The sequence below is a fragment of the Spodoptera frugiperda genome, chromosome 3, assembly GCF_023101765.2.
Source record: "Spodoptera frugiperda isolate SF20-4 chromosome 3, AGI-APGP_CSIRO_Sfru_2.0, whole genome shotgun sequence".
Lineage (NCBI taxonomy): Eukaryota > Metazoa > Arthropoda > Insecta > Lepidoptera > Noctuidae > Spodoptera > Spodoptera frugiperda.
The window spans coordinates 5358016-5372020 of NC_064214.1; the positions used below are offsets into that span (position 1 = coordinate 5358016).

General features: G+C 34.9%; 1 non-coding gene across 1 annotated transcript; it reads left to right on the top strand.

Annotated features, from left to right (window-relative positions):
• The first annotated feature begins 8342 nt into the window (after positions 1-8342).
• On the top strand, positions 8343-8462 carry LOC118274418 (U5 spliceosomal RNA). The gene has a single exon (XR_004783474.2). It is a non-coding gene; the product is annotated as a U5 spliceosomal RNA (small nuclear RNA).
• Positions 8463-14005: the final 5543 nt, after the last annotated feature.

The following is a 14005-nucleotide window of genomic DNA, read 5'->3' on the forward strand; positions in this document are numbered from 1 at the left end:
TATGTGATGGAAATGATCAAACTTTGGAATTTTGGTAAACAAATAGATACAGATCTACTTTACCTCTCGAAGAATAACGTCAATATATACATATACACGGTGTAAAAAAGGGGTATACATATCAATTCCACGATTTCTAGATAACATAAAAAACGATACGAGAAGGGTTTTTAAACTCATGTTTTCTAGTACCAAGTTATGAATTTTTCCAATACATCAAATTCCAGAAATCATAAATTAGGTAGTTTGGTACTAGGCGATCAGATTTACAGAAGAAAATAATGTTTCGTAATTAGCGAGTAACCCTTTTAGTGTAGTGGACACGTTTGTATGATTTAAAATCAAGAACCTTGCGACACCAAGTATTTGGAACCAAATATTTTTAAACGTATTTTAATCTGAAAATTCGTGTAGAGATTCTATTCAACCTGTTTTCATTCTTCAGCGCTTCTTGATGTAGTTATATGGGTATTTTGTTACACGCTGTATGAGTCCAAACTATAACCAACAATTTTAAGTAAATCAGTCACAGTCATTATTTTCCTCTGAGAACTTGATCGAGTTGTGCAATGCGTTTTATGGCATCGAACCGGCGTCCCGTCTCGAGGCCGCCCGGCTCCGAGCGCCTTGACAATCGAGGCTTCAAGCTGATCCCACGTGTAACATAAATGTCAGTAAACTAAAGAGATAGGTATATATGTATGTTGAAGAACCAGGAAGTTACTGGCAGACTTAAATGTTACTTTATTTTTAACATGTTTTTATAAATTTGTTCGTCCTGTCCATTTTTCTTGTTTTTTTTTACAATGAATTTATTAATAAAGTAAGTAATTAATATAATACAGTACAGATACTTCAAATATTACGAATTACTGAATGTTTCAATTATCATATGGTCTGTAATTTGAATTTGTCCCAAAATGTCGGTACTGACCTCAGCAAGTTCTGGAATCTATCTGTCCCTTTCTCACTGGAACTTCAAATTGTTGATGGTGACTCATTTGGTTGCGTAGAATTGATTTGAATTACCAAGTGTAAGTATAAAAATGTATTCTTTATTTCGAAATATTAAGATATTTTCAATAGAATACACCTGAGTATATAGAAAGATTGAATTATCGAAAATTTTAATTGGAGTATGTGTTATTCCAGACCATAATCTACCGTAGCCTATTCCTTTCATCTTGATCCTCTCAGCCGTCAAACCTTCGCATTTACACCCTGTGATAAGAGCAAACTTGTTAAAAGACACCGTATTTATAACGAAAATTTCACAATCTAGTTTAACTTTGCCAGGCCGAAGGATCGAACTTCGAGGCAAGACAGGTTTACTTAAGTACCGCAAAATATCAAAATACCGCAAGCTCATAATCGAAGGGAATCCCCAAGAATGTCACGGTTATAGGAAACAAACAGTCTGTGTTTAATATCAGTAAATATTTACCCATCTTCACCTATACATGTTTGGTTGGGTTTATTAGTTTTAACAGAGGAGAACCAAGTAAGTATAATTATGTAAATCAAGCAATTATTTTAATAACGTTGTTTTGTTTTAATATTATTATGTGTTTTATTTGGTTTCATTCATCTCACTATTCCATGAACACTTTATCGAACACTGAATGTTTGGTTAAGTAAATATATACTCGTAGAAGCTTTTCATTAAGGGTGATTTTTCTTTAGAGATGTGCTATGTAGCTATGCTGCGAGGATATAATAGCTAAGCTGTGAAACTATGTGACCGTTTCTACTGATACTAAGCTATGTAGCGGTGCGAGTAAGATGTGCTATGAAGATGTGCCGCCGCAAAGTAGCTGCACGAGGAAGATGCGCAGCTCGAGTATGCGATGTATCGATAGTAGGAAATCCATCCATAGCACACACCCATAGCACGCATCCATAGCGCGCTTCCATATAAAAACATATTGTGTTAGTTGAACCCGCTTCCAGTGCTTACCTATGTGCACCAATGAATATAATTGGTGGAAACCAAACGCATCCACAACGGCATCCATGAAGGTAAGATACAAGTTATTTAGTACATGTGCACTGTCCAGCTTTGTCCTTAAGAGATTTAAAATATTTGAAGCAAGTACAAAGGAGATGCCCCGTGAATGTATGAGATGTGACTTTTTGCAAGTGTCACAGTTTAAATGTTTGGAATTCTGACCTTTCCCAACAAGATTGCTGATGGCCCTGAATGCATCAATTCGAATAAATTAACAGTCTTTTTACTTTTTTAATGAACTTTATTTACCCTTCACTTTAGTGTATATTATTTATTAAATAACTTGTATTATAACAAATATCGGAAACATTATAGGTATCTAATAAAATAATTTACGACAATCATTTAATTTAAACACAAATCCAGTATAATCTGCAATAAATCAATTTGCAAAAAACTTGTTTGATCGAACACATAAACGAACATTCAACTCGATTAGACTACGAATTGTTTAAGACTAGCTGTGCACGCGACTTCGTACGCATATTAACGTTTTCTTGTCTAACTGCCACACTCAGAGTCATTTAATGGTTACTTAACACAGTCCTTAGCCATTGTTTTCCATACAAAATCGTTACTAAGGAATAGTTTAAGTAATCATTAAATGACTCTGAGTGTGGCATTTGATCTCGATCCCGCGGGATTTCTACCATCCGCTTTAGTATTATATTTTTTGTGTGGGTAAATCATCCTATGATTTCAAAGGCAGAAGAGCCTTGGGCGAGGCGAGAGGGAGTGTCATACTCTTACTGGCTAAAAACCACCCCGTTCCTTCTCCCGGTCCCGGTAACCTCCTAGACAGTTCGCAGCTCCGGGTATCCGGCTCAATGGTTACTGCGTAAAGTTTGCTGCGGGTGACCAAACAAACTTATATTTGCGTTTGGTACAGTAATCTTGTCTAGGGATCGAACCGCACAATTAAGTTTGTTTTTAGTGTATGCGTGTTTCGGGATTAGTATAGTTTCGGGAATATAAGTACTCAGTGTTGTCTAAATATTAAAGAATAAATACCAAGTTTCATTGTAATCGAACGGGTAGTTTTTGCGTGATGCGTGAACATACAGACAGACAGACAGATAGACAGACACAAATATTTTATCGAAATTTTTGGTTCAGTATTTATCTAGTATCAACCCCTACTATTTAATGTTTAAATATTTTCAATGTACAGAATGAACACTTTCTACAATTTTATTATACATATGTATAGATAAAGTGGGCATTTTATGTTTTTTATTATGATGACGCATTCAAAACTAGTTTTTAAAAACTAGAGAAAGATAAAAAAATTAAGAAACCGTATTTATTTGCTTATATTAAACAGATTATGTAGAGATACACCTAAGATTACCTACTCGGCAGATTTCAATAAAAAACGCGCACTTTGTAAAACTTAATTAGGCAGTTTTAATGCAAGATCATGTTCGACTTTACTGCAACTAAAATAAAACTGTAAATCATAAAAGGGATTGTAGGATTATTAATTTGTTATACCGGTGTCATCATACCACCACAAATGGTGCCCAGTGGAGCTGATGCGCGGCCGGACCTGTGGACAACCATGCGAATTACCGGGCCTGCGGGCTCTCGAGGATTGTTGCACCATTAAAATAACCCCATTGGTCATCATCAGCATTTATAAGGGACTTGATCCTCTAAAATGGCTAAAATAATAACCGATTTTAATCCATACACTCTGGATCATTAACTTCGTAAGATAATAAGGTGTTAAAGCTCTGGTTCTTCAATATTATTTTTGACAGAAACCCAATAAAGTAATGCGAATTGCGAATTTGGTCTTGATCTGGTATAGACTTTAAATTTTGGAGATCAGCTTATACTATTATAGTTATAATACTACTAAATAATTTCTAATGATTTTATTGTAACTTTCGTGAGACATACTAATATAATTTTAATACTTAGCTTATTCAAGTTAGGTCCTAGATAACATCCCAACTGACCTATTTACAATCAAAATAAACTTTTCCATAACAAAGTACTGAACTAGTTTTCTACGTCACGTTTAATAACTCCTGGATCCAAAGTATAAACCACATATTTTCCTCGTTAGCTCAGCCACGTGCCACAAATCGTCCATGTGGCACTACCACGAGACTCCTTGACATTTGAAGACCTACGTTCCAATTGACAGGAAAAAACTTACAACTGAAATTAATTAACAAGATGCAATGTCACGCCTTTTATCCGCGAAGGGATAGGCAGATGTGCACATTACGGCATGTAATGTCGCTTTACAATGTACACCCACATTTCACCACGTTGTGTTAATGAGAATCCCAAGTAAAACTGTGGGGTGAGGCCTATTGACATACACATTCCAGTACTGCTCTGTGTTTAATAACCACTGAGAAATTTTCGAAAAACCGAAAAAAGCCCAGCAATGCATTTGCCCGACCTGGGAACTTCTGAATCCGAGACCCCTTATCCGGCAGTAGCATTTTCGATCACTAGACCAACGAGGCAGTTCAAGTTAACAAGATCAGATTATAGTAAAAAAGAACATTTACTTATCTATACCCTGCAAGCGGATGTCATGACAACCGACTATCTACACATCTGAAATTGATAAAGACAGCAGCAGCGCTGTCTAATAAACTTATTCCTTTTAAACTGCGATCTCCAATCCTTTTTTCCAATCATGTAGATAGTAGTAATCCCTGTTATGTAGAAAAGGGACAGAGTCCAGCAGTGGGCTGCTTCAGGTATCGTCATTATGATGATGATGATGATCTTTATGACCAGCTTAAATTCTGACTAGGCTTGCATAAAATAGCAGGAGGTTGATGCAGTGACTAATATAAAATCAAGTAGTTTTTACTTCACGGATAACGGATGACCCAATAATTAGTTACGTTGCGAAGTGCACGAGTTTTATAAATGTGGATGAATATAATGAGAGGCCATTTAAATAAAACTGGTATTAATAATTACGCAAGATTTTATTTGTGGTAATTATGTAAAGCGATATGAGTCATTGTAACGCTCTCGATAGGTATTGATATAGTTTTTTGATTGATTAAAATTTTTCAATAAATAATAAGACCTAATAAGTCTATTCTAATCAAACAGCCTTTTCCATCGAGAAATTGCACATAGTATATTTTTTTATAGAATAAACCGGTAAACCAGCAAACGGATCACCTGATGGCAAGCAATCGCCCTGCCGACTATGGACACTTGAAACACCAAAATCGTCTCAAGTGCGTTGCCGGCATTTTGGGAGTTAGGAATTTAAGGGTTGTTGGGGAATCGGGGATTGGGAATTACCCCCCGGTAATTGTGCCTCCGGTAACCTCACTCACACAACGCAAGCGTTGTTTCACGTCGGTTTCCTAATAGGCTATAGTGATGGTATCACTTCGGTCGAGCCGGCCCATTCGTATTAATTCCTTTTATTTACCGAGAAAAAAGCATTCACATTTTTAAATTCAAATAACTGTCAAGTTTACTTAGGTTACTGGCAATGATCTTGTCTAGATCTTAGCCTAGAGGCTAGACAACTCGAAGATCTTGACATAATTCGACATAGCAACGCAATTTGCAAGACACGGGTTAAATGGTTAAGTACCAATTAACATAAACATATTTTTGTAACGTTTTATTGTCTAACAGTCGTTGTATACTGGAGGTTATGACGACGGCTTCTCATGAGGCATCCTTAGGGTTCAAAAACCAATGATGGCCCAAGGACACCCGAAACACCAGAGGCGTTACAAGTGCGTTGCCGGCCTTTTGGGGATTAGGAATTTAAGGGTTGTTAGGGAATCGGGGATTGAGAAGATTGGGAATGGGGGTAATTGGGCCTCCGATAACCTCACTTACACAACGAAACACAATGCAAGCGTTGACGTCGGTTTTATGTGACTCCTGTCGACCGGCCCATTCGTGCCGAAATATAGCTCTCCCACACTTAAAAAAGAAAGAAATAATCGGAAATAACACCAAAATGCTAATGGAAAGAAATAATCCATCTGCTGATGTTACTGGTAACTACACGAGTATAGTGATAATTGCTTACCGTCAGGTGATTTCCTGCCGCCCTCCCTCTCGGCCTCCCTATTCCAAGAACAAAAGGAAAATGATGATCATTTATAAAATATGATGTAGTCAAACTTGTTACTAACTCATTTTTATTATTCTCTCGAAGAACTTAATTTGACGTAGGTGAGTAAAGAGGAAAAAAACACTGTTTTTGAAAACTCGAAATGATGAATTTTAATTCTTCCGTAAATAACAAGCATTGTGTTTACGATTTTAATTTAAACAATAGACGCAGACGGTCCTTCTCGTTTTAATTTTTCAAATCTCAAGTTCAAATTATTATCTAAATTATGTTACTTTTTAACGTTTTATTTCAAGTTTTTTAATAAGAACCGCTAAGGAATGAATTCTTTGTCTTTTTTCATTCTAATGATTTCATAATGACTTATCTCGCCTTGGGTGAGGCGAGAGGGAATGTCAGTCTCTTATTGACTCAAAACCATCCCATTCCTTCTCCTGCTTTGAGCTGAAGCCCCGGTAACCTGTTACGTTTTCCGTACGGAATTTTTTGTCTGAGTCTGTTTTTAACCCCCGACGTAAAAAGAGGGGTGTTATAAGTTTGACGTGTCTGTCTGTCTGTCTGTCTGTCTGTCTGTCTGTCTGTCTGTCTGTCTGTCTGTCTGTCTGTCTGTCTGTCTGTCTGTCTGTCTGTCTGTCTGTCTGTCTGTCTGTCTGTGGCATCATAACTCCCGAACGGATGGAGTGATTTCAATTTAGTTTTTTTCGTATGAAAGGGGACTTATGTGCGAGTGTTTTTAGACATGTTTGATGAAAATCGGTTGAGCCGTTTTAAAGTTATGGGCGGTGAAAGTGGGGAGATTAGCCAAAGGTCTGCAAATATACTGGGATGGGGTCTCAAATTAAACCGCACTGAAAGAATATATTGAAAGATATTATTTTTTCGTATTAACAAAAATAAAAAATTAAATAAAAAATTTAAAAAAAATTAAAATTAAATTAAAAATTTAATAACAAAAATATAAAATTTTTAATTTAACGTTTTATTATAAACAAAAAATCTGGCACCAATGTAATCTTTAGCCTACTTATAGAAAAAAAACTAGTAATTAATAGGTAAAAAAAAAATATTTAAGCGAACAAGCTTGACCTTAGATGTAATCTTTACCTTAACATTACAAGAATCGAAATTATAGTAAGTTTATGTAATATACTAAGTCTAACTTTTAACCTAACCTACCTATAACTGGTTAAAATGAAAAAATTAAATTAAAAATTTAAAAAACTTGACACAAAAATTTAATCTTCCCTTTAAAAAGTAAAAAATAATAAAATAAACTTAATCTTAAAGTACCTAAGAATGTACTAATAATTCTAAAAAAAAATACGTCGCGTTGGGGGACCGCATGAATACGGACTGCACACCGCCGCCCGCGCCGCTATATTTCTATTTTCTGCGTTATAGTTAAGTACTTAAACATCAATTTACTTTGATGTTAACACCAAGCATATGATAAGTAAGAAATAATTAGGAGCGGTCCCCCAACGCGACGTATTTTTTTTTAGAATTATTAGTACATTCTTAGGTACTTTAAGATTAAGTTTATTTTATTATTTTTTACTTTTTAAAGGGAAATTAAGTTTTTGTGTCGGGGGTTTTTTAAATTTTTAATTTAATTTTTTATTTTATACTTTTTCTGATTGGTATAACCTGATTGTCTTCAAGGCCCGAGTGAGTATGTTGCTTATGGCGTCCTGGTATGCTGCATCATCAGTCACCATGTGATTTACCACCAAGCCTCGACCTACAAAATAACAAAAATCTTTTTTAATTAAATCACACTTCAATGTATAAGGTATGGATTTACAAATGTTTTTTTACTGAAAATACTGCCAAGTCAAGTTCACCCAACCGAACGAATTGGCTAATTTAACAAAATGTTATTAAACAAGAAGTATTTCTATTTTAAGCTATTTAACACAGTAAAAAAATTATAAAACGAATACTGATCGCAAAATGCCGTGCTTGCTCACTGGATATTGCTATTACAATTCTGTTAGGCGCTCATTTAAAATTACAGTAATCTACTTAAATAAGACTTAAATCTCCTATTTAATATTTTTTAATAATTATTAAGTATCTATAGACTATGTTAAATATGATTTCAATTGTATTTGTAGGTAACCTGTAGGTATTTCGAGTTTACCCATAGCTCGATAGATGGCGTTGTACAATTGCCTGTAATTTCTGAATCGCGCTATGGTTTCGTTACCGCGTGAATGCTATAAGCCCGCTCGACTCAGCTGATAATAGCTCTGGTTTCCCTTCAAAACGCATAAATCTTTCGCCTTTTACTAAAGATTTCCGTGGAGGGGAACACTCAAATGAGTCTATAAATATTTTTTTGAAAAGCTTTGCTTCGGCCGAGCTTATAAATTCTTAAAAATATCTTAGATATAGATACTGGTAGCGCCATCTTGCGAGTAAATATCTAACTTTCATTAATTTAGTTCCACAGTTCATATTTCATAACTAAAATGATTTTGTGTGATAGTTTTTAGTTTTGTTGGTTGATATTCAAAAAGCCTTACTAGGCATTATAATATTGCATACTGTGCATATGATGCTTCTCAAAAACATCGCAGTTTCTAATATGTGTGGACGTTCATCTTTTTATGTTTTCTTACTAATTTGTAAAATTTTCCCTTTTACTAAAACGATTTTAATATATGTCGTATATTAAAAGTTACCTTACGTTATTCTCTTTATGTTACTATCTTTTATTGAGATTATGTAAAACAAATCTTAAGAAACCAATTAAATTGCATAAAATCAACTTGCTAAGATTTTGTTATAGGCGCTTGCAATATTGTAGTAACCTTTCTGCATCTATAAACCAGTTAACCACTAGCTTATTAGCCTGCTTAACCAATGAAGTGTTAATTGTAGCTCTTTTATTTCTTGAACGCCTAGTGCCTCAACGCCTCAATGACTTATTAGAGCGCTTTGTTCCAATAAAGTGCGTTATAAATCTGATGCTGAGTTTATTGTCGTACTCAGAGTAATTTAATGGTGACTTAACTCAATCCTTAGCAATGGTTTTCAGTTCAAAATCATTACCAAGGAATACTTTAAGCAATTATCTAATGTGTCTGAGTACGGCAGTTAATTACTAAAGGGTGATTAAGAATTTTTCTTATAATTTTAGTCTCAGACACATAAGGTAGGAAATAACTAACTGTGATTAAGTGTTTTTTCTTATACTTACTTTTGTTAAATGTTTAAATTCAGTTGCATGTAGTTATGACTCATCTTTGATCATATCTTCGCAACCTAAATTGGTGAAAAAAGTCAGGAGACAAACTTATTTCCAATGCAACAAGCTTGGTGTTTGAAAGTGTGACTGAGCTATGGGTATAGCCGCTTCTCCAATATAGGTACTAAATAGTTTAAAAAATAAATAACAACATTCTGCATAGACCACGGTTTGCTCAACGCATTAAAGAACAATCGCCGGTTTGTCTGTCTGTGAAAGCATATAGAAATGTGTAGAAAGTACAATAAATATTTAGGATTTCTATATAACACTTTACAGGTTATCTACCTAGCGCGTTTACCGGAGCTCCGGCTCGAAAAGCAGGAGTAGGAACGGGGTAGTTTTTAGTCAGTAAGAGTCTGATAGTCTCTCTCTCGCCTCGCCCAAATCGAATCCGAGGTCCCTGGCAGTTCAAGTCTATTTAAAGTATTGTATTATGATCATATCCTATATCCACTAAGTCGACTTTGAGGGTAAGCTATCCATGAATCAATGTAGTCAGCGATGCATGGAACGTGATCATTCTCACATTTCAACTACAGGGACTATGTCTTCTGCAGTTCTGGACAGGCAAGCGTGTCTTCTAGTCATGAAGTCACGCAGGTTGTTGATTCTATCATACATGACAAGTTGGTGTACAGAAGACAGAAAGTTTAGTTAAACGTATGTAAAATAAAAGCCTGCAATTATACCGTTGTTACCACTGTAAACACAATGGCGGTCACTTCGTTTAACACCTGTAAGCCTGTAATTACTTAATATCGTGTTGGTTCGGTGCTCAAATGCAACTGTTACACTGCTAGCTATGTTGAGCGTAACTAGTGAAGGTCAAAGTAATATTCAATGTCTTTTGATTTTGGAAATCTTAGAAATAGAATGAAAGAAGTAGTATATTCTGCAGATTGCCTAGCGGGCCTTGAAAAGCAGGAGTAGGAACGGGTTGTTTTTTAGTCAGTAAGAGTCTGACACTCCCTCTCGCCTCGCCCAAGCCGGGAGAAGTCATTGGATGATTTTCTCCCCTTAAAAAAAGATACTCATAGTATCTGAAAATTCAGGCTTCTTGTTTTATCTAAAACGAAGTTAGAGGCGGTGGAAATTAGCCTGAATAGCTTCGAGAAAAGGATGATAGTACGGCTGTGACGCCTTTGCTTGGCCAGATAACTTGTATTTATGTATGACAGAATTATCTTTTCCGGTATAGTTTACTGTCATCCTCCTAACCAATGAATATCGTGTTTACAAGTCCTGAGTTTCACAAAATTATATTACGTATTGATTTTAATTGTTATACATAAATACAGTAAAATGGTGCTACTAATACTGTACGCAACACTGTCGTAATATACGTCTCCTATTTTTAAAACTTTCAGAGATCTTACGAACATTGAATACTGCCTATCCCATTGGGATTGCGTTCGTGTTGTTACGTGATTATTACTAAAACATTATACAGTTAACGACAGTGCGTTCTACGGTCAATTACTAGATTGGATTTGCTCTCACCAGCGCAGTGGTTATAAGGAATTGAGTAACACCCGTTTATGCTATCCTAGTAACCTTGGTATGGCCACTAGGGAAAGTCTATGGAAAGTTGAATGCGGTTCAATGTTGAATTTTTTTTTGTATCCAACAGTTTTTGAATAGTTACCTTCAAACCATTAAATAAGTTAGTCTGTTTAGTTAAAATAATAAAGTACCTAAGTTGTAGATTTATTAAAGGTCCATGAACGATGAGCATTGTGTCATTCGGTATAAGATCTATTACGACATTATTAGGTTCCCTTTCTTTCATTTTTTTCTCCACTTCAGGATCTAATAGCGCTCTTTTCCACATAGGTACCATCATTCTCTTTAAACGGGACCTGGAAAACTACGTAATAATATTGATAATTTTGAGGTAAAGATAGTTGATCAAAATGGAAAGACTTGCGAATTGAAAACGAAATCTTATTCGACTATAGCACAAACCACTCAAGTACCTAAGTATATTGCTTAAACTATATAAATAGATGCAACTACATATTTCTTAATAACATTTCTATCTTGACAAGTAGAAAAAGTCAAGTAAAGCAAGATGCTCCGCTCGTTTGCAGTAACCGCACTCTCGCTAACCGAAATTCCTACACAATACCATTACAATATTACTGTGGATTGAAGTCCACAGCACTTCTTCGGTCGGCTGCTCTCCTGTTGCCCTTTCCATTTTGAAAATTACTTAGGTAGGTACAATGTACAAAAGTTTTTTGTAGAAATGATTGTAGATTGTACAGACATTTACCTTATTTTTGTTAAGTAGGGTCTAGCCACTGCCAAGCGAGAGAGGGCTCGTTTTAGACCCTCGTGTCAGGTAAAAGTAGTACAATTCTTGATACGTACATATGTTTGAATGCAGGTTGCAATTTTGGTCGGTGTTTGATCGTGTACTAAAATACAAATCTTCCTTGCTTGAAAGTAATTTAAATCTGTCTGACTATCGTATTCATCTATCTACTTTTTGTCTGAAACAAACCTAGAAACAAAAAAACCATTTAGATTGGCTTGTCCTTGTCTTTTTCATAACATCTACCATTCACTTCTGCGTTCCTGGTAGCTGTGTTGGTGCGCAGTCTATTTACAATGTGACAAACAATAGGGCGACCGAACGTTCCGTTTGTAACCCACACGGGCGAGTGAACACAAAAGTTACCGATTTTTTAGATTTGAGTAACCGATTTTTTAGTACACTTTCGATTTCATGGCAGATTTAGTATTGAATCGAATTAAATTATATTGGCGTAAAAGAAAGAGAGAGTACATTGGATGTGTCTATTCAATTCAATCATTTATTTTTCGTCAGTGTAATGGCATCATGGCTTTGTTGGATATTTTTTTCTTGATTCACAAAAAAATATTTTATGTAATGATTTTGAGGTATTATGGTGAATGGTGTAACAGCTATTATCTAGGATGAAGAAAATGCATTTACCCGCAAACGTTAATAGTTTAAAGCTGAGTACAGAATATACGCACTATTAAAAAAAAATATGTTTCCAGAATATTATTTTCTTTACGTTTCGTTGTCAGTAACCCATGAAATGAGTGGCCTCATGTTGAAAACATCGTCTTAGAATAAACAATCCTCTTATGAAGTCATCTATGAGATTAACAAAAATGGTACAAAAAAGTTAAGTAGGATTTGCTTAGTGACAGTTTATTTAACTATGATTCATAAACAGTTTTAAGTTCAAACACCCGTGCGTGTGTACCAACCTTTACGAAACATTACTTACCGACAAAAACTGAGCTCTTACTAAAGACACCGACAGTTATCTCGCTGATGACCAACGTCATTACGTTACGGCTTGGTTAGAAAAAATCATCAGTACTCCAGTCTCAGTGGGTTTAAACATGTCTACTGAGTTAAAAGTAACTCGTTGAGTCATATTTCTTTAGTTGAGGGACCTAAGGTGAGCGGTTTCAGGTGTGAAAGTTGATAAAGGAGTCTCTGGTTCTTTTATTTGGTCAAATACAAACACTTTTCGATTCTGGAAATATTAATAATCAATAAAATTATTGTTATATAATTATATTATACTGTCCCTTTCAGAATTGGTTACCAGGCTGTAATGAAATACAGTAGGTTGAATTAATTTTCTAAGTAAACTATAAAAGAACAAACAAGGAACTGTATAAGCACTTTTTAAAAAATGTTGGATAAATGCGTAGAGCTGAAGATCGAGATCAGAGCAATGATCAAGAGGATCAATCCTCTAACCTGTTAGAATGAATGTCAATGAACTTATGTTATGTCAATCCCATTTTGTCATCAAAACCTTTTAATTGCAAATAGTGTTACAATGATTGATGTCAATTTAATTGCATATTGCATATTTATGCAATTGATTTTTGCTCGTTGCTTGCAGACTTGAGTAAATAAGGTTTTGTAATTTACCTAGCAATAATCTATGACGAAGTTTGGATTAGGTTTATTATTTATTTTGTGAACTATTGCTTAACAAAACTTAATAGAAAGGTACTAAAATTATGATCATGAATCACGACGCGTCATTAGATAATAGGCGGCCTACAAATGACAAAAATGCTTGTTTGAAACAATGAAAACGGTCCACAAAACGGCAATGAAAAATCTGACGATCGTCATTTGACGAATGCATGCAATCGTTATTCATTGAGAGTAGACAGAAGCAAGTAGGTAGAAATATACTATTGATAATCATCTCATCAATGTCTTAGTTCAGAAATACATACACGTGGAATACTCCGATTATGTAGATTATTTATGTATAACAACAACAACCTCCTCAAAGAATTAAAATTGTTTCAGAACATTTCAAAATAACACTTAACTCTTTGTACTTAAAGTTTAAACTTGAGATAGTTTTACCAGTTAATTAGGAACTGGTTTGTCTAGAGAGCCGGCACAAAAAGATAACTGTGACATTATTTATTAGAACTGCAAGTGCTTCACATCAACAGCGTATCATGTCTGTATTTTAGAAAGATACTTTTACTCTTTGATTTTTTTTTTGTAAGCTTGCACTTATAATAAATATACATTACATTAGATTTTTTTGTCGAATGTGTGCTAGTCTCATGGTATCCTGGTATCTTTCTGTCTGAGACTGATTGGGTTTAGACTTATAAATTATCAGTCATA